This window comes from Cryptomeria japonica, chromosome 3, assembly GCF_030272615.1.
Source record: "Cryptomeria japonica chromosome 3, Sugi_1.0, whole genome shotgun sequence".
NCBI classification, from domain to species: Eukaryota; Viridiplantae; Streptophyta; class Pinopsida; order Cupressales; family Cupressaceae; genus Cryptomeria; species Cryptomeria japonica.
Window position 1 is genome coordinate 194141092 of NC_081407.1, and position 20715 is coordinate 194161806.

The 20715-nt window shown below is 34.3% G+C and overlaps 1 long non-coding RNA gene across 1 annotated transcript; it reads left to right on the forward strand.

Moving 5' to 3' along the window:
* The first annotated feature begins 1928 nt into the window (after nucleotides 1-1928).
* Nucleotides 1929-16879, forward strand: LOC131035063 (uncharacterized). Its single transcript, XR_009103897.2, has 3 exons — nucleotides 1929-2409; nucleotides 15712-15763; nucleotides 16137-16879. It is a non-coding gene; the product is annotated as an uncharacterized LOC131035063 (long non-coding RNA).
* Nucleotides 16880-20715: the final 3836 nt, after the last annotated feature.

Below are 20715 nucleotides of genomic sequence, written 5' to 3' on the forward strand. Positions count from 1 at the left end.
CAACTAGTCTTCGTTCACTATTTACAATTTTTGGCAATGACACTCACATTCTATATTGCAAATTTTAACATATTTGTCCTCAAAGTCTCATATGAGGTGTCTTTGAACCCAATACTTGCAGCTACGATGATGTCGACCAAAGGTTGCAAACATGAAGATCTTATAACATTGAACAATAAGGTAGAATAATACAAAAAATTTCAATGAGTTAGGTTTAACTGCAAACATTCTTCCTTCATTTTGTACTCTCCAAAGTTAAATGCACTTTTGTTGTAATATGAGGTGCAAAGAAGATGTAAATGTTCCCCCCAAGTTTGTGTGATGTAGAAGTTGGTATACATAAGACTAATAGGTTATGGAGTTACTCCACCTCATCAAAAGTTTCGACTTCAACATTAGAAGATATTGATCCAATTGGTGCTTTTGTCCTTGTGTTGCCTTACTATCTATATATGACTCAAAATCCTTCAAGTTGTGAGAGGTAACATCTAGAAGGCATTGCTTGTAAGGCTTCACATAATAGCTTGACACCTTTTCCCAATCACATTCGAACCATTAAATGCCTCATTTGCATTTAAGGTTGTAAAAATTGCACTTACTTTGTAAGTATTAAGGATCCTTGTGTCATATGTCAATGCAAAGTCTCACATAGGGCATGATAACCAAATCTAAAATAATAGTGCTTAGAGTTTGAAAGTTTTTCCTTATCACTTATAGAATGAACTCTCATCACTCTTGTCTCTCTATACATCTATATCTTTCATAAGAAAAATTACCCAATATACCACTTCTCTCTATATACGTTTAAAAGGTATGTGGAGAAGTGATGGTATGAAAAATCAAGTCTCTCAATAGATCAAACCTTTTGACCCAAGAGCATGTGGAGGAGATTGGTAGAAGACACTACAATGAAATGAAAGGGTGGGATGACACCAAAACATATTTTACAAAAAATGACTTGTGTTTATTTAAGGCCTAGGTATTGGGCTTGTAACACACCTCACTTCACTAGACCCTTTATGAGAAAAGAATTTAGTTCTTTAGGACAAACATAAAAAGGGAACATTCTTTTATCAATAAGAGTGAGATCAACAAACGTTTCTTGAAGGTAAATCTATCTTCTCCTATCAAATTCTTTTATACTTTAAGGATAGTGCAACACCAAAAAAACGTGTGTGTGTATGAGAGAGAGAGAGAGAGAGAGAGAGAGAGATCTAGTCTTCTTATCACTTCAAACTTTATAGCCCTTGAATATAATTCTAGGTCATGACTTCTTAAGATATGAGAAAGTCATCCTACTAAATGTGTGCTTAGTGCACCATTAGAAGGGCTCATGAACAAAAAAAAAAATACATAATATAAGATGTACTGTTTTGTAAATGCATTTAATATTTACATCAACAAAATAATTACATACATACTAAATATTAAAAAATTCTCTAAATGAAATTAGAGTTATACTAGAACATTGAAAAACCCTACCCAAAATCTTAAACCTTTAAAAGAATTTTATTTTCATGATTTAATATGCCCCATTCAAGTTAAGTTTCATAAATATAAAAGTTTTAAAAAAAAGAAGATGATAAATGCTAGAACTTCCTGGAAAACCCTACCCCAACCCCAAATCTTGAATCAGTTCCTTTGTTAAGGCAAACTAAAGCTTAAAAAAGATGGGATTGGGTTAACATTAGAACATCAAAAACCCTACCGCAATACTTGAAGCCTCTAAATGGATTTTATCAAGTAGTTTAATATGCCCTGTTCAAGGTTAGGGTTAGAGCATAATAAAATTTAAAAGTAAGCTAGGGTTTAGGGTTAGTATTAAGAGTGTACAATGACGGTAGGGGTGGAATAACTTGCGAACACTCACAAACAGCAATTTCTTTTGAAAATAAATATTTTACAATAACATGGACTGGAAAGTCAATCATATTTTAACAATGAATGATCAACTTAATGCTCCTAAATGGATTCTAAGATTGAAATAAAACTGGAATGAGGCCCACAAGTGCTCAAAATAAATGTAACCAATATGTTACAGTTGAATACAATATGAAACAAATGAGATGCAATCACAAATGATGTGTTAAAGATCGCGAAAAAATCGTGATTAATCATGAAGGGCGTCGTCGCGATTTTTACCTTTAAAAAAATTCGTTTCGTTCACAAATCGTTGATTGCTCTTGTCAATGATATTTTAGGGTTTAAATCAAATTTAAGTCGTCCGTAAGTAGCGAAGAAAACTCTCGCCAATGTGCCCTCTTGCTGCGATATTCCCTATTGGAAACCCGCAACTGGCCATTTAGAGGGCATTTGCGCGTTGTACGATTTGAAACACGAGGAAGGAACGCTGAGCCGGGAAATTTACAGAAAACGCATCATGTGTAGGGATTCCGGAGGCGTAAAAAGGTGATGTTAAAATCTTTGGGTGTGTTTTTGACATCCACTTCGAATTAATTTGTTATTTTGTGTTAAGAGTTGATTGTTATTAGCCAAGTGTGTAAGCATATGAATCTCCAGCAAATGCGGTACCTGGGATAACTGCAGCTCAATGCTGAAAAAAAATTAACCACTAAACATGCCACAATGCAGATAGGTTGTTATAAAATTCTCTATCTGTTTCTACAATGAATTTAGAGTTGGAAATACAAAGACATAGAATATCAAGCCATGTAGTTGGTTTAGCAAAACCCATCTATACAACAGGGCTGAGAAAGTTCAGCCAGCAACCTGCTAGGCAATAATAAATGTAGATAGTCTTCCTACCATGTACAAAGTTGCATTTTTCCTCTCCTCTCAAATTATTAGCACCCAACCCAGAAAAAATATTTGATTGCAAAAAAATCTCATTTCAATAATTTAAATTCTTCTGTTTATTGAATAGAATGGTTGCAATATAGAAAATCCAGTGAAAATTTTAAGGGCACAAAATTTAAGGAAAAATAACGGTTTATAGGTGTGAGAGCATAGAAAACACAATCCAATTGGCTCAAAGTTGCATGGATATGGTATTGGATATAGATACGTATATGGTATTCGATATAGATACGGATACGGTATTGGATACAGATACGGCCATTTTTAAGACCTCCAATATGGATATGGCTGGATATGACATTCATAAAATCCACATACACATATATTTAACACAATTTTCTGAGTATTTAGAGGAGTTTTTCATTACTTCAAAAGCAATATAGACTCGTAATTGCTACATAAATAATTATAAGTTGATTTAACAATTTACAATATAAAAAAATAGTAGAGCTGCATTGGAACATAACCCCAAAAAATGGGTCACTGAAATAGAAAAACATTTCATTTGTCTTTCTCATTTGGTGTAGGTTTTGTTTATATCAATATATTTTAAAAAGATTGCATGGATGAAGTTAAATTTTAAAAAAATCAAATCACATAGTATTTGGTACAGTTGGAAAATCAAGGATTTTTGGGCATGTGTGGGTGCAGTATCCGACGTGTATCCGAGCTGTATCAGATACATATCTGTTCTGGATACAGGGATACACGCGCCCAGAGAAGGATAGAAGAGTATCAGGCTACTCTGAATTCGCTAATATTCAATTGGCACATCAGCCTTTTCCAAAAGAATCCACGTCCACGAGTTGTTTTGCCAATTTTGCATGATAAAATTGTCAATAATTGTTGCTTTGCTTAAATGTATTGTCTAACCTTCCGTCTTCCGGGAAAAATAGTCTGTCAATATTGATATCCTTATTAGATTGTGCCAATATGTAATTGATTGATGACCATAATAATAAGTAGGAGGTATTTTCCATAGCAAGTCAAACTATGATATTGCTATCAGGGTTCAACTATGTAGTTTTTGAGTCAAACTCATTGACCTGTGTTTCATGAGTAGCGGTTCACAACATAGTTTTAAAACTCGTGGACTCGCCACGGACTCGCAAGTCCATGGGAGCCACGAATTGACTCGCGAGGCGAGTCCTGGCGAGTCCATCTGAAAGATTCGCGAGTCTTTTGCAAGGACTCGCGCGAGTCTTTTCAAACCAAAAAACAGCTTAACCAACTTAATGCTTAATATGGGTAAACCAGTTAAGTATGCCGGTAAACAGTTTTAACAGTTAATAGCTATACCGGTAAAGATTAATGCATGAAACATAAACACAAAGTCATCCACAACATATGACACCAATATTTGTATGTGGAAACCTTGTAAGGGGAAAAACCACGGTGGGAAACCTTACCCACAATCAGATGATATACTGCAGATAGTAAGTGTACATAAATGGGGTCTGCACATGCAGAAAGGCCAACAGCCTAGAGCTCACTGCTCAATCACAAAATGGGAGTCACATTGACTACAGTTGGATGGTTAAATCCAATAAGAATGTACTGCACAAAATAACATCTTTATATGCCGGATTCAGTACCGGTGTAATGCTGATATGCTTTCACAAAAACCTAACTTCACCTTCAAATGATGTCCTCGTGTATAGCTCTACTTAATCTCGCATATACCTTCACACAATTCTTTTTCGCATTTCACATTCGATCTTACAATTAAGATCTTACATTTATACCATAACCTAAGACCAATTTTAGTAGGTCGACTCTACAAGATATTACAATAAAAACATTTTACAAACAATATAATGTCTGATGCATTAACCGATTGCACATGTCGGCTTAATGCATTTACAACAATATTTAATCATTTCCTTAGCGTGCCATGCTGATTTGGAAAAGATAAACCTGCTGGTGTAACCCTGGACCTATTTGCCGGTAAAAGCAAATATGCAAATATGAATGTACCAATGAACAAAACTCCAGGACAAGATGTCTTCGACATTACCAAGTGTCTTCCACATAATTCCGAGTGCCGGTGATCATTATATCCTGCTGGTGAACCATATGCCAGAAACTGTGCAATAGTTATTTGCTTGCTGGTGAATGCTTCTGGATTTCCAAAGTGCTAGTGTTTTAGTAGGTGTTGACATCAATGACAAAACCATACCAAAATACCAACAATCTGCCCCTTTGGCATTGATGGCAACACAAGATGGAAAAACCATCAAAGTGTCAAAACAGAAATGCCAAATACCAACAATCTCTAAAAGGATCATAACCAGAATACAGAGAGTAATAGTCTCTCCCAAACAACAATTTCTCCCCGTGGGAGCAACATGTGTTTTCCAAAGTTTCCATACCAATTTCTCCAAAAGATAATGTGTTTTTCCATAGATATCTCTCCCCCTTTGACATCAAATGCCAAAGTTACAATAATACCAAGTTCATATACAAAATACCAACTACTCCCCCTGAGAAGTAGCTTCCTCATCAAAGACTGGAGTAAAAGATTTGTCTGTTAATTATGTCGGTTGATGACAATCATCAACTGTCTAAGTCTCTACCGGTGGTGGTATGACTCCAAGCTGATCTCTGAGATATTCAAAAGTCTCTTTAGGCAAAGGTTTTGTGAAAATATCTGCAAGCTGTTCTTTAGTGTTCACATAAACCAGTTTTATCTCCTTTTCTTCAACTTTTTCCCTTATAAAATTCAGTTTGATAGAAACATGTTTTGTTTTAGAATGTAGTACAAGATTCTTAGATATATCAATTGCTGCAGTGTTATCACAATATATGGGAATAGGTTCCTTGCATTTTACCTTTATGTCTTTCAACATTTGCTTAAGCCATAGTACCTGTGTATAGTTAGTTGCTGCTGCAACATATTCTGATTCTGCTGTTGATAAAGATGTACAACTCTGTTTCTTACTTAACCAAAAAACTAATCTCTTTCCAAGAAAGAATGCTTCGCCGGTGGTGCTTTTTCTATCATCCACATCTCCTGCCCAATTTGCATCTGTGTATGGACATAATTCAAAGTTTTCATCTCTAGGATACCATAATCCAAGATTTATAGTGCCTTGTAAGTACCGAAAAATCCTTTTTACTGCTGATTCATGATTTTCTCTAGGATTAATTTGAAATCTTGAAACAATACATACTGCATTCATAATATCAGGTTTGGTTTGTGTCAAATACAGTAAACCTCCTATCATAGATTGGTATCTAGTTGGATTAATAGGTGTAGATTCATCCCTTTGAGATAATTTGTCATTTGTAGTCATAGGTGTGCTTACCGGTTTAGAATTCTCCATCCTAAATTTTTTTAGTAACTCTTTTAGGTATTTGGATTGACTCAAGAATATACCTTTGTCAGTTTGTGAAATCTGCAATCCTAAAAAGAATTTTATTTCTCCAATCATAGACATTTCAAATTCTTGTTGCATTTTAGTAGAAAAATCCTTACATAAACCATCTTCTCCTCCAAAGATTATATCATCAACAAATACTTCTATAATCAAGATGTCATCATTAGTTATTTTGTAATATAAATTGTTGTCTGCATTTCCTTTAGCAAAACCAATCTTTAAAAGATACTTATCCAATCTTGCATACCAAGTTTTTGGGGCTTGTTTCAGTCCATACAGAGCTTTCCTTAATCTGCAAACCATATCATTGTCATCTATCAAAGAAAATCCATCAGGTTGTTCAATGTATACTTCTTCTTCAAGATCTCCATTAAAAATGCACATTTAATATCCATTTGATAAACTTTGTAGTTCTTGTGTGCTGCAAAAGCCAAGAATAATCGGATTGCCTCAATTCTAGCTACCGGTGCAAATGTTTCATTGTAATCAATTCCTTCTTTCTGAGAATATCCCTTACACACTAGTCTTGCTTTATTTCTGACAACCTTACCATCTTCATTAAGTTTGTTTCTGAATACCCATTTGGTTCCAATTACATTTTTATCTTTAGGCCGGGGAACTAATGTCCAAGTGTTATTTTTCTCAATTTGTTTTAATTTTTCTTCCATAGCTTTAATCCAAAATTTATCTTCACATGCCTCATTAACAGATGATGGTTCAATTTGAGAAATAAGACATACCTCTTCATTTGCCAATCTTCCTCTTGTCATAACTCTTTTAAATTTATTTATAATTATTTGATCTTCAGAATGATTCAATCTTACATACCAGGGTGTCTTTGTTTGCTGTTGTTCTTCAGTTATTGTGAAATCTTTAGATGGTACTGGGGTAATTGTATCTTCATTCTGTACTGGTGGATTTGGTGTAGGTTCATTTGTCACAATTTCTATTGCCGGTTTAGAGTCTATATACCTTGAAGTTCCTCTGAATTGTTCATCAATCTTTACATTTGTGCTCTCAACAATTTTCTGCAATCTCTTGTTAAAACATCTATATGCCTTGCTCTTAGATGAATAACCAAGAAATATTCCTTCATCACTTCTAGGATCAAATTTGCCAATATACTCATCTCTTCTAATATAACATTCACTTCCAAAAATTTTGAAATACTTAAGAGTAGGAGTATTACCAAACCATAGTTCATGAGGGGTCTTACCGGTTTCACCTTTGATGTGAACTTTATTGAATGTATAGACCACTGTGCTGACTGCTTCTCTCCAATACACATGTGGTAAATTTGCTTCTGATAACATACTTTTTGCTGCATCCAAGATAGTTCTGTTTTTCCTTTCAACAACTCCATTCTGTTGTGGTGTCCGAGGTGCTGATAGCTGTCTTCTGATTCCATTCACTTCACAGAATGTATTAAAGTCCTTAGATGCAAATTCTCCTCCTTGATCTGATCTTAAACATTTGATTTTCTTACCAGTTTCATTTTCAACCATTGCTTTGAATAGTTTGAACTTTCCAAGTGCTTCTAATTTTTCTCTTAGAAAAGTAACCCAACACATTCTAGAATAGTCATCAATGATTAGCATGAAATATCTATCACCTTGTAAGCTTTTAGTTCTAGCTGGACCACATAAATCAGTGTGAATCAAATCAAGAGCATTATTGGATTTTTCTGGAATACTTTTGAAACTAGCTCTAACTTGTTTTCCAAATTGACATTCCTTACATATTGTGTTCTGAGGTTTGACAATTTTAGGTAGATCTCTAAGGCCTTAGAGGTACTGATCTTTACCATGCAATCAAAGTTTACATGACAGATTCTCTTATGCCATAACCAACTTTCATCTATATGTGCAATCAAGCATGTCTTTTCACTGTTATTCAAATGAAAGATATTACCTCTAGTCTGATTACCGGTTGCAATTTCCAAACTAGTTCTATTCATGATTTTGCATTTTCCATTTTTAAATTGTAACTGAAATCCTTTCTCAACTAATTGACCAACACTTAAAAGATTATGTTTTAATCCTTCAACATAGTAGACATTGTTAGTGTTATGCTTACCATCAAGAGATATTGTACCCTTACCTTTGATTGAACAGGCTTTGTCATCTCCAAACCTTACTAAACCTCCATTGTATTCTTGAAAGTTCAAGAATTTACCTTTGTCTCCTGTCATATGATGTGAGCATCCTGAGTAAATGATCCATTCATCCTTTATTTCAACTTTAGTTGCTAGGGCTTGTTCTACCGGTTGAACAGTAGGTGTCGGTTGATCTTCTGTTATAGCAACAAAAACCCATCCATTATCTGTCGGATCCTCATCAGAATCATCAGTCACACCTTCATCAGCAATGTAACAAGATTTGTCTTTGTTCTTCTTGAATCTGTATCTCTGATATTCAAGATTATGCTTGTATGTCCTTCTAGCTTCTTCTCTTAGTCTAGCATGTCTATCAGGGCATCTCGAAGCCATATGACCAATCTTATTGCAGTTAAAACATTTAAAGGGTGCTTTACCTTCATACTTACTTCCAATTGGACCTTTAGGCATTTTTCTTGCAAATAGTGCTTCAAGTTCTTCAAGTTCTTCATTTTTTTTCCTGTTTTCTTCAAGTTCTCTTGCATAAAAGGCTTTCCAATCAGATTTGTCAAATGATGGAGCAGATGATGTTGATGCTTTAAAGGCTAAATTTGTCTTTATAGTAGCAATAGGACCAAATTTTTCAATTTCAAAAGCTGAAAGTTTCCCAATCAATGTATCCCTAGTTATTGATGTATTATGCATTGTTCTTAACTCATTTATAGTAGTAACCTTCATTTTATATGCCGGTGGCAATCCTCTAAAGATTTTTGAAACAATTTCATTCTCACTTAAGGTTCCTCCACAACATTTAATACCCAAAACAATTTCATTTACTCTTTCCATAAAAGCAGAAATCCTTTCATCTTCTTCCATTTTCAGATGTTCATACCTGACCCGGAAGCTTTCAAGTTTTGCAATTTTGACTATGGAATCTCCTTCATTTAGTGTTTCCAAATGATCCCAAATAGCTTTAGCAGTAGACCTATCTGATAGTCCCATGATTTGTTGATCTGATAATGCGCTCAAAAGTGCTTCTCTTACTTTGCAATCATTCTCCTCATCTTTAGCCAAGGTAGTTGGACTGGGCTAACCAGCTACTGCAGCAGTGTAACCTTTCTTTGTAACTTCCCAGACATCTTTGCCAATGCAACTTAGATGTGTCTCCATTCTGATCTTCCATATGCCATAGTTGGTTCCATCAAGTTTAGGACCGTCCTTCCTGAAATAATTAGTAGACATTGGATCTCCTCAAATTGTTAAACTTCTGCAAAAGAGGATTTAACTCTGATACCAATTGTTAGGTCCCGGAGACAACTGAGAGAGGGGGGGGGGGTGAATCAGTTGTCTAATTTCAAACCAAAAACAACTTAATACTTAATACCGGTAAACTAGTTAAGTATGCCGGGAAACAGTTTTAACAGTTAATAGCTATACCGGTAAAGATTAATGCATGAAACATAAACACAAAGTCATCCACAACATATGGCACTGATATTTGTACGTGGAAACCTTGTAAGGGGAAAAACCACGGTGGGAAACCTTACCCACAATCAGATGATACTACTGCAGATAGTAAGTGTACATAAATGGGGTCTGCACATGCAGAAAGGCCAACAGCCTAGAGCTCACTGCTCAATCACAAAATGGGAGTCACACTGACTACAGTTGGATGGTTAAATCCAATAAGAATGTACTGCACAAAATAGCATCTTTATATGCTAGATTTAGTACCGGTGTAATGCTGATATGCTTTCACAAAAACCTAACTTCACCTTCAAATGATGTCCTCGTGTATAGCTCTGCTTAATCTTGCATATACCTTCACACAATTCTTTTTCGCATTTCACATTCGATCTTACAATTAAGATCTTACATTTATACCATAACCTAAGACCAATTTTAGTAGGTCGGCTCTACAAAATATTACAATAAAAACATTTTACAAACAATATAATGTCCGATGCAATAACCGATTGAACATGTCGGCTTAATGCATTTACAACAATAATTAATCATTTCCTTAGCGTGCCATGCTGATCTGGAAAAGATAAACCTACCGGTGTAACCCTGGACCTATTTGCCGGTAAAAGCAAATATGCAAATATGAATGTACCAATGAACAAAACTCCAGGACAAGATGTCTTCGACATTACCAAGTGTCTTCCACATAATTCCGAGTGCCGGTGATCATTATATCCTGCTGGTGAACCATATGCCAGTAACTGTGCAATAGTTACTTGCTTGCCGGTGAATGCTTCTGGATCTCCAAAGTGCTAGTGTTTTAGTAGGTGTTGACATCAATGACAAAACCATACCAAAATACCAACATTTTATGCCATTGTATTGCACATCTATGTTTCAAATTTCTATGCTAATCTCTTATGAACATGTAATTCAAATTCATACATTAGTGCAAAATGTTCCACTTTGAAATCTCTCTATCGGATTTTCCTTTCCTACCCTTAAACTTGATTTTACTGCTGTTTAAATTTTCAAGAAATGACTAGCACTGTACAAATGACAATTGAAAATAGATAATCCAGATAAATGAATTGCATAAGGGTGATTCCCAGAACACTGTTGTGCCTGTAAGCAATCACTTTTAATTGTAGATGACATAACATATTAAGATATCACTTTGGATGTGAAAGATACAATTTCTATGGACAATTTCCAAAAAAGTTTATACTTATACTAGACAACCATTAATAGTTCGTGGGAGGAACTTTTCATTTTTCAACATATCAGTGGCTCACGATAGATACATTTGGTACAATATCTGCTACTGCCTTGTTGAAGAACATAACACAGGTGTAGTGTAAATCTTTCATGCAAGATATTCAGTTAACTGGGTATTATTAGTATTACAACTTGTGTATTTAAGTTTTCAATTCCATATGTTATTATTTATGCACTATGAAGTATGTGTTGTGCAATGCAATGTAATCAATATAAGCAACAAAAATCTATATTCTACAATTCATGGGCTAAATTCTTAATTTTATTTGCTCTCTGTCTCTATCTCTATCCTATGGAAATGCCTTTAAATTTCAAAAGCAATAATTGTTTTTTTTGGCCTTTTTTTCTACATTTTTCTATTTTTTACTTTTTTTTCAAAATCCGATTTCTTTAAAAAATCTTGTACTTTTAGTTGCTGATTTTTTCCCCAAAAGATATGTTGGAAGGATACAAGATGCAAACTTGATGAACTTAACATTAGCAAATGAATTCTTTTGGAGTGAAAGTAGAACTGTAGATAACTAAAAACAGAAATATTATATCTCCGGTCAATGATGAATACACAACGTAGATGAAACACATGCAATATATGATTGATTGGTGCTCAAGAATGGCGCATAAATTGAAAACCAGGCTTTCAAACAATCACAAACAGCAGATTTTGTTCTGACTCTGCAAATGACAGGTTGCAATGATGTAAGTGCAACATGGATAGAATACAAGCAATATATGATCACTTAGCTATAAACTACTTTCTCAGTGATCAAGACTGAAAACTTGACCTTAGAAATGTAAGGGAAATGTCTATGTAAAACCTTGAAATACTAGCAATGACTTTATTCCTATGTAATTGTTACACAAGCATTTTGTCAAATTCTTTGTGGGCAAGAATTGAAGACAAGCTATGCACACTACATTAAGAAAAACTGACAGTTTGATGAAATTTGATGTAATGTGTGATATTATGAGAGTACAAGTCAATTACTAGTTCTACGGAGGTGCCTAAACCTCTTAAACTCAATCATATGCAATTTGAAACTATGTAAATAAGTTAAGATGTATTTAACAAGCAAAAGCAAGCGAAAACAATCAAGCTATAAGACAAGAAAAAACAAGAAAGTGTATCTGACTGTTAGATTGTTGCCACTTGTATGAGTAGCTGATGAAGTAGAGTAACATAAAGGTGCTGGACTGATGTGTGTCCTTAGAAAGTAACCTTTGCAAGGTTAATGCCACATAATCTGTTGCTGTGGATACCACTTGAAAGGATGATGTTAGTTCATGTCTGTAAAAACGGCAGTAATGGGTGAATATGAGAGTTGTTGCCAAACAAAGTGTTACTGAAAGCAATTGTTTGATCCCTAAAAGATCTCTAACGCATGCCCATGATATGATTCTATAGGACGACACAACCAGCTGTAGCATTCACGAAGGGATAGACATGTGGAAAGACTCTCTAGATCCATCCATGATCTTTCACTTCCATTCCCATTGGAACCGTTACTTTGTAGTATGATACTGTCCATAGTTAAAATACTTCTCATGTACTCACCTAACTCACAAGTGCTCATTTAGAAAGACTGCCAGTGAGTAATCACCGCTCAAACTCTGCTCCAAGTTTTTGTAAAGACTTGAAATGATTAATGCAGAAAAAATCTTTGAAACTCGCCCTAAATCGCCAATAATCATGCTGAACTTGTATAATGCCACTTCATAAAAAAATGTGATTTTGTTTTTCTCTATTTGTAGGGGTGCCGATGATGCAAACCATGGGGGGGGATTTCCAACCTGAAATCAGCATTGATCTAGTGGGATTGCCCTTGGGAACAGAGGGACAACGAAGGCTTACATACAGTCCGTAGCTATAGATAGCCATCCAAAGAATTTTTTCCACATTCTCACCTACCCCAAACTAGTTGATAGTTGCTTGCTCAGTAAGGAATGTGAAGAATAGATAGCTGGCATTCAGATAGCAGCGCAAAGTGTGGTCAGACAGGCAAATAAGTAGGGTGTAAAAAAGCCGTGGGAGGGAGTATTGTTGGTTTATAAAAAATATGCCAAATCTGTATAAGTGTTAAAATTTAAAATATATAATAGTTTTTATCATTTTTAATTGTTAAAATTATTTAGAAAAAGATGTTTGAAATATAAGTATTCTTTTTAATTTTTATAACTAGATTTGTTTAAATGTATATTTTATATATTTAAAATTTAAAAGTATTTTAAATAAATTTAATGTAATAGATATTATATAGATATTCCAATTTTTGAAAGGTATATGCATATAAGAACCATTTCTTATATGCAACCTCTGTATATCCTATTTCTGGTCACGTCGTTGCTACCATTGCAGTTTCTGTTTCTCGTTTCTGGTAGCATAAATGTGGATGACTGAAGGAACCCGTTTTCAGAAACTTTGAGTTTATATGTATTGAAACTTTGAACTCGCTTTTGGGTTTATTAAGTGCATTAATTTTTATTAATATATGAAGTAAATGATAAATAAGTAATATGGTCTATAAATTCAGTAATATGCATGTCTTCAAAGGATATTTTTATAAATATATGTATTTTAAAACTTTCTTAATGTTTGATGAATTTGCTGAGCTTTTACCCAAGTTTTTACCGAGCCCTGAGTTTTTAAAGTTTTTGGGTTAGCTGAGTAATTGCTGAGTCTGAGTTTTTAAACTATCATACTCTAATTTTCAGTCAAAACTGCCGGTGGTGGTGTTCACCTTTTTTATTCAAAATGAATGGAAGTGAAAAAGACAAAATTGATCCAGGATCCTGGGGGAAACTGGTAATTGAATAAATTAAAAGGCTAGAAAATACATGAAAAGGGTTAAAACATCAATAATGTGTTAGTGTCAACAAATCAAGCATAGGTAAAGGCTAGGACTGAAGAGGACCATTAGTGACTAAATGTGGTTTTAATATAAAATTTAAAAAGGTTCAAAATCATCAGTGGACATAATTCTGCATTGTGAAGTGTAATTTGGACATTATTCTGCATTGTGAAGTGTAATTTGGACATAGTTCTGCATTGTGAAGTGTAATTTTGTGTGCTTACAGTTAACTATACAGAGACAACAATTAAAGTCACTTGGCATTGGGAGATGTCCACAAATGTGTCTCAAAGACGAGGAACAGCTATCGGGGATCTGTGTAGAAGCTTCTGGGTATGGCTGATTAGGATGTCACAGATGAATTGCTTGTATGATAGCTTTGCCATTAATTTTGATATGTTAAATTTGATTGTGTAATTTGTGTGGTGTTGGATCCTGATAGGTTTTATAAATCAAAGTGGCATTTCAATCTTTTCCTTGGCCTGTTTGCTTTATATAACCCTTAATTTTCCTGGATGTACAACTTCTTGTATACTTTTAATGGAGACTAAAGGTTATTTGAAAGGATTAGAGGTCTATGTTAAAAAATGAGGTTGCTTGGAAGTACTAAATTCCATGATCTGAAAGTTTTTCATTCTTTATTTTTTTGACTGGAGTTTTTCATTAGACCCATGTTAGGCCTGCACTTCATCTGAATGTGTCAAATTGCATCTTAAAATAAAGGGAGTTGTCCAGGAGTGTGAAAAGGAACCTCAAAACCAACAGTATTTTCATTAAGGGTAGCAGTACAAAAGTTAATGTTCACATTTATTATGTTCATATTTTTTTATTATAAATTTTAAAAGGGATTGAACAAAAAGCAATATAAGTCATTCCATTTGTGCACATTAATTAGAGAATTGAAAAGAGTAACGAAGGTTGGGAAATGAAAAGTCCATCCTCTGAACTGTTGTATTCCAAAGTTTAGTTCAATTTAGTGACGATGAGAATCATTTTTACACTATATTTGTCAGATTTAATGCTTGTTGCGATCTTGCTTTCTGCTTGTAAACCAATTATTCTGTTCATGCCCATGAAGAACATTGTTTGTATAATTCTGCAGATTCTGCTCTTTTTGTTCAGGGCTACAGTTAACTTCATCTACATGAGATGTAGTTTTATTTTATCACCAAGCTTTTCATTTCCTCCTCTGTATGATTGGTGAAAGTTCTTAGTAGCAGATATGAGGGGAAAACAATTTGTGTTTTTACATTATTACAGGTCTGTTGCATTAAAATGCTTCATGTTTATGCTCTGGAACCATGCCCTGAATTTATTAATTCTTATCAATGCTCTTGCATTAGAAAATTCTGATTTTGGCATTTTGCAGGTTAGAATTTGAATAGAAAGATGCTCAGATTTCACGTATTAACAAAATAAATAGAAGGATTACATTTGTAAACTGCAAGTTTTGGCATATATGTTAAGAAATCTGAACTTAATTCCTCAAAAAAATTCATTTTTTTTAGCTCAAATGTATTTCATGGTTTTTTGAACTGCCCTAATCTCATATTTTTCATGAGCATGGCTACCATGGTTGTAAATATTTTCTTAAGCTTGGGGAATCGTTTCACTGTCAGAAGCTTCACAAGGGGAAGACTTGTCCTGTGAGGTTTAAACCAGTGAATATATTGATGGCTTTATGCCTCTGCATTTTGCATGATGCTAGGCTGTTGACATTTTTTCGTGAAAATGGCATTCCAAGCATGTTATGCAGATATTTTTTTGTCTTCTACAGTAAGCGGTTGTATTCTGAACCTAATTTTGTATCACTTTATATTAATCTGTACAGGAAATATGCAACTTTAAGGCATGCACTTCCTTGATAATTTTGGAAGCTTGTGGTATGCGTTTTTATCCTCTATGTTTTACAGAGAAGTGAATTTTTTCACGTTACCAATCAAAACTGATCAAATTTTAATTATTTGATTTAAGAGTTAATTTGCATTTTTATCCTCTATTTTTTACAGAGAAAAATGAATGTTTTCACGTTACCAATCAAAACTGGTCAAATTTTAATTGGCTGATTTAAGAGTTAATTTATGGAATGCTGCCACTTCTCAATGTTTGACTAATTTCCTTATTGTCAACAGTTCATATACCTATCACATTATTCATTACATGACGTAATTAGTCGCATGCTTGTCTAAGCTCATCTATGTGTATGCAACTGTAGATTTCTGTTGGGACTAATGTTTTCCTAGATTTATCTACCAGGGAATCAAGGTTGGCTGAACAGAATTTCCAAGGAGTGAAAATAAAAAAATCAGAAGAATGTGGTCTCAAGTGATGAACAAAGAACTGGCTTTGTCAATGAGGGCGCAACTGCTGGTCCGGAAGGTACGACAGTAATCAACTCCACAGATGATCTTGCTGGGATGAGAGGTATTTGTCCAATGCAAATGTTGTGTGTTGCTGCATATGCGGCTAGTGGAGGATGAAATCAGGTAGGAGTAGCTCGCCACTTTGAATGAGCTGTCAACAAGATTGAGCAAAGAAGGGTAAACCACAATGATTGACAAAACCAAAGTGAGGCTGATCTTAAATTTGATTCAAAACGAGTCTACAAAGAGAACTTGATTGGTCAAGGAACACATGAAAGCAATGAAAACCAAGCTCAATCAGGATGAGACAATTGACAAATGAACCCTAGACTTGAAAAACAACATACTGTATTGTCATTAAGAATATAAAAGATGGAAGTGGAAAAGAAATATGTAATCTTGGATATTGTAAAGCTGCGCTCGAACTCTATAAGCGACTCTGTGGTGAGATTTCAAAGCTCTAAATGCAAAGTACAATTCTATGGTGTCGATATACAAGACAGACGTTGAATATTTAAGTCTCAATGTGAGAGTTTGAGAGGAGAAAAGGGGCATTGGGCTAAGGAGAGCAGCTATTTATGTAGTTCTTTTGCAGCAGTTATTTGGCAATATAAACTTTATTGAATTGTTCTTTCATTGATGTATGTTTTCTACCAATGTTACTGAATTCAAGACATGCTTGCTGCTTTTAATTTTTTTTCATAATGTTACCAAATTGTAAAAGACATGCTTGATGCTTGTTTGTTTTCGAGTAATGTCACTAAAGTGTAAAATACATGCCTGTTGCTTGTTGTTTGTTTTCTCCTTATGCTACTTAATCCTTGTACTCTAAAGACAAGGCATATACATCAAGAGTTGACAACACAACATTTAGTGGGAATGTACCTTCACTTTGGTTGACAACAAAGTTGTTTTACCTAATGCTGGTTCCCCATGTGGTATCAACACAATCTCTAGAAAATAGACATATGCACCAAGAGTTCAACATTTAAATAAGATTAAATAACTTGTGTTTTCAGCCCTTAAGAAGGCGGGATAACAGTGTAAATATGTTTGTAAATTCATGATTTTTAAATGTAACTTGCCTCTATGCTGAGTTTCTAGTTGAATGTAAAAATCTGGTCTTGATTGTCATTCCTATGGATTCTCCCTTAAATAGGTTTGTGTACTTGTTTATTTTAGTATTTGCTTAAGCCTTAATCCATTTAGAACCCTGGATTGGATTAAAGCTAGGTATTTGAGGCTGTTTTAGGTTCTTAATCCCAGGTCTGCCTTAAGAAGTACCATGTCTATAGCGAATAAATATGGTTAGCATTTTTAACAAAATTACTAAGAAATATCATTTATTTTCCTTTAGACAACACATTTATATGCATGTAGATCCTTTTAGGAATGAAGAACATCCAAGTCGAGGATTAAATTTACTTGAACAAAAACATGATTCCTCTTTACGACACATCTTTCTGATTTTTTTAGCTAAATAAAATAGACCAAGCTCATCTGAGGAAATATTAGTCATCTCAATTGTATTCTTTTGTTATATCCGAATAGAATTTCATAATGCCAGAATCTTTCATTAGTTGTAGTCTAAAGGCATTGATGGATCGCATTGAATTTTTCTATTTTTCTAGTTATGTCAATGATTACAAGTCGCTTGTGAATGTGTAACTTTCTTTTATATGCTTTCCTCGGTAGGGTAGTTGGGTCTTTTCTTTTGCCTTTGATTCATTTGCAAGCAAAACGAAGATGATTGGCTCTCTCATTTGATATTTAAATCTAAGAAATTATTCAGCTTAACCACTTCAGATGTTTTCTTGTTGGATAACCTCAGTTCTTGGGTAATAAGGTAATGTCTCAATCAACGTTCTAGTGATGTAGGTGTGAAATGTGAGAGTGCAAGATATTTCTCAGGGTTGTCAAGTTTGATTGGGCGACTGTAATTCTGAATTTTGCTTTCCAGATTAACGGAAAGTTGTGGGATGAAACTTAAAGCTAAATGGTATTGTATTAAAGAGAAATAAGTGTGTTTTGGAATGTGTGGCAACATACAATTTGGCAAACACGAGTGAGGTAGAATGAAATATGGCAACGTGATAAAATTGTCCATTCTGACGTGAAAAAATGTCTTTGGACTATATGGAAGATGGTTAATGGTGGATATCATAGTTTTCGGCTATTAATGACCACCTGACCATGGTATGGTCAAAGTGGCCACCAAAGTGGAAAATGCATCCTATTGAAAATTGTCACTAAGAGAATGTATCAACGTTGGAAGTATATTAGTATGACCTCTTCACTAGGGGAAAGCTAGGTCGTATTCGTCATGTTGTAATCTTACATATTTCTATTGCCATACAATGTTAAATTAAATGGCTTGTTTGAGTGTAGCCAATTAAAATCTATGGGTTCTTAAAAGTGAGGTAGGATGAGATGCTAACAAGGTAGTATTGATTAAAGTGAGTCACCCTAATTAATTCCTTACACCTAGAGATTTGGACAATCTAGACTTAGGATACCCATGCTAACTAAGGTAGGGTAGGCAAACTTGATATTAAGAATTGAGACCTATAATAGTTGAAATGTAAATAAGTAAATGCACTAATTACGAGACATACTTCTTATGCTTCTTAAAACCCAGTAAAATTGTGGGCCATGAAACATGAGACATTTTGCTCAAGTCTACTTTTTGTCTTCAACATGATAAAATATGAGCTTCATTCTTGAATTCTATGATACATCTTTTGTAGCTTATTGTGGTATTGAGTCGTCCTCAATTTGGGTGTGGAAAGCAATATATTAGAAATGTAATTTTCTCCATTATACTTAAATGATTCGTATTATGGTATGAAAGATTACTAAACCTAGTTAGGCTAGGTGTTCTAAGATATGAATATGCTTAGATGCCTCTAGGCATATGCTAACTTGGATATAAACTAGTAGTGCTTATAAGAGTGATTACTCAAAATGGGCAAGATGGATGCTTAGTTGCCTTTAATACAATTGTTCTTTGGTTGATATATTTGAAATGAGTTGAAAGATAATGGCTCATGTTCAAGTAACTTGTCTGCAACTTTTTATTTGTAATGTTCAAGATACAAAGATTAATTTTCTTTTGATGATCTAAACACTAACCAAATTAGAAAAATTGATACATAAGAATTTAAAAATTGATATTATGCTTTTCATTTGATGGATCGATGGGTTAAGGAATATACATGAGAATTTGAAAGTGGGTATGGTACCTTTTATTTGTTGAATCAATGGGATGGAGTAATAGATTGTAAGATAGTGGGAAATGGAATATAATGATCATAATAGTTATGATTTGAGCACTCGTAATGGAAAGTTAAATGCAACCTTTGGGATGTTGTTATCTAATATATAATATTGATTTGATTGCATTAGTGCTAGTTTGTATTCAAGTTTTTTAATAATAGAACTATTTTAGTTATTACTCTAGCAAGTTGATTCCATCGAAATTATAGGGGGAGGGCGGGTTGTGTAACATAAATATCAATTTTTTTATCAATTGGTATGCACTTGACATGAATGTTGCCAATAAGGATATCAATGGTCAATTAAACATTAATAACAAGTCATATGCTTAGGAGGAAATTTGATTGAAAGAGTGTTGTAGTTTATAAAAATTGCATTTGTTTATTACTCTTTGCTTTCAATTATATTCTAGTATAGGAGCTTGCTTTACCTTTCTTAGTTGGGAAAGGAAGTTTCACCTCTTCAATTTTCTTCAAAGCATATTTTGATGTTTGCACAAGTTTGAGGAATGAGAGCTTGCTTGGTGATTAAAAAATATGGACAAAAAGATCCCACTAGTCATGTCTAAAAAACATATTACAGTTTATAGTTAGTTCTTGGTGTTTTTGAATGTCATGAATTTTGTTTTCTAAGTTTTTAGTTAAATTTAAGGTTTCTTTTATAGGGACAATTTGGACAATGATTAAAGTGGTAAAATCTTCTTATTTTGGTAATTATTTAGATGGATTGAAAATCATTATAGGAACTTCCACCTTCCCACCCTTTGCACCTTCTTCATAGCACGTCTACCTCTCTTGACACAAGCTGAGGTAAGAGACAACCCCTGAAAACCAAACCTACTCACAATATCTGCCTCGTCTCTACCCAGAGGAAAATTCACCTCACAATTAGCTTCCACCGTCTCCTGGATCATAACAATGATCCTATTCCATACTTGTTGAACAAACAATTTGATCTCACGAAAGATCCTCTTGTTCCTCTCGAGCCAGATCTGCCATGGAATGAAGATGGGCCCAATATACCAAACAGTCTGGAGGAAGGAGGACAAGATAGGAGGTCTGCCCAAACTGCTCCAAAACTCCACCAGAGAATCCGCGTGAACACAAGGATGCTTCCACACCTCCCACTAGTAATGCCAAATAAGCAAAGAGAAGGGGCATATGAAGAACAGGTGTGAGGAATCTTCCTCCCCATTA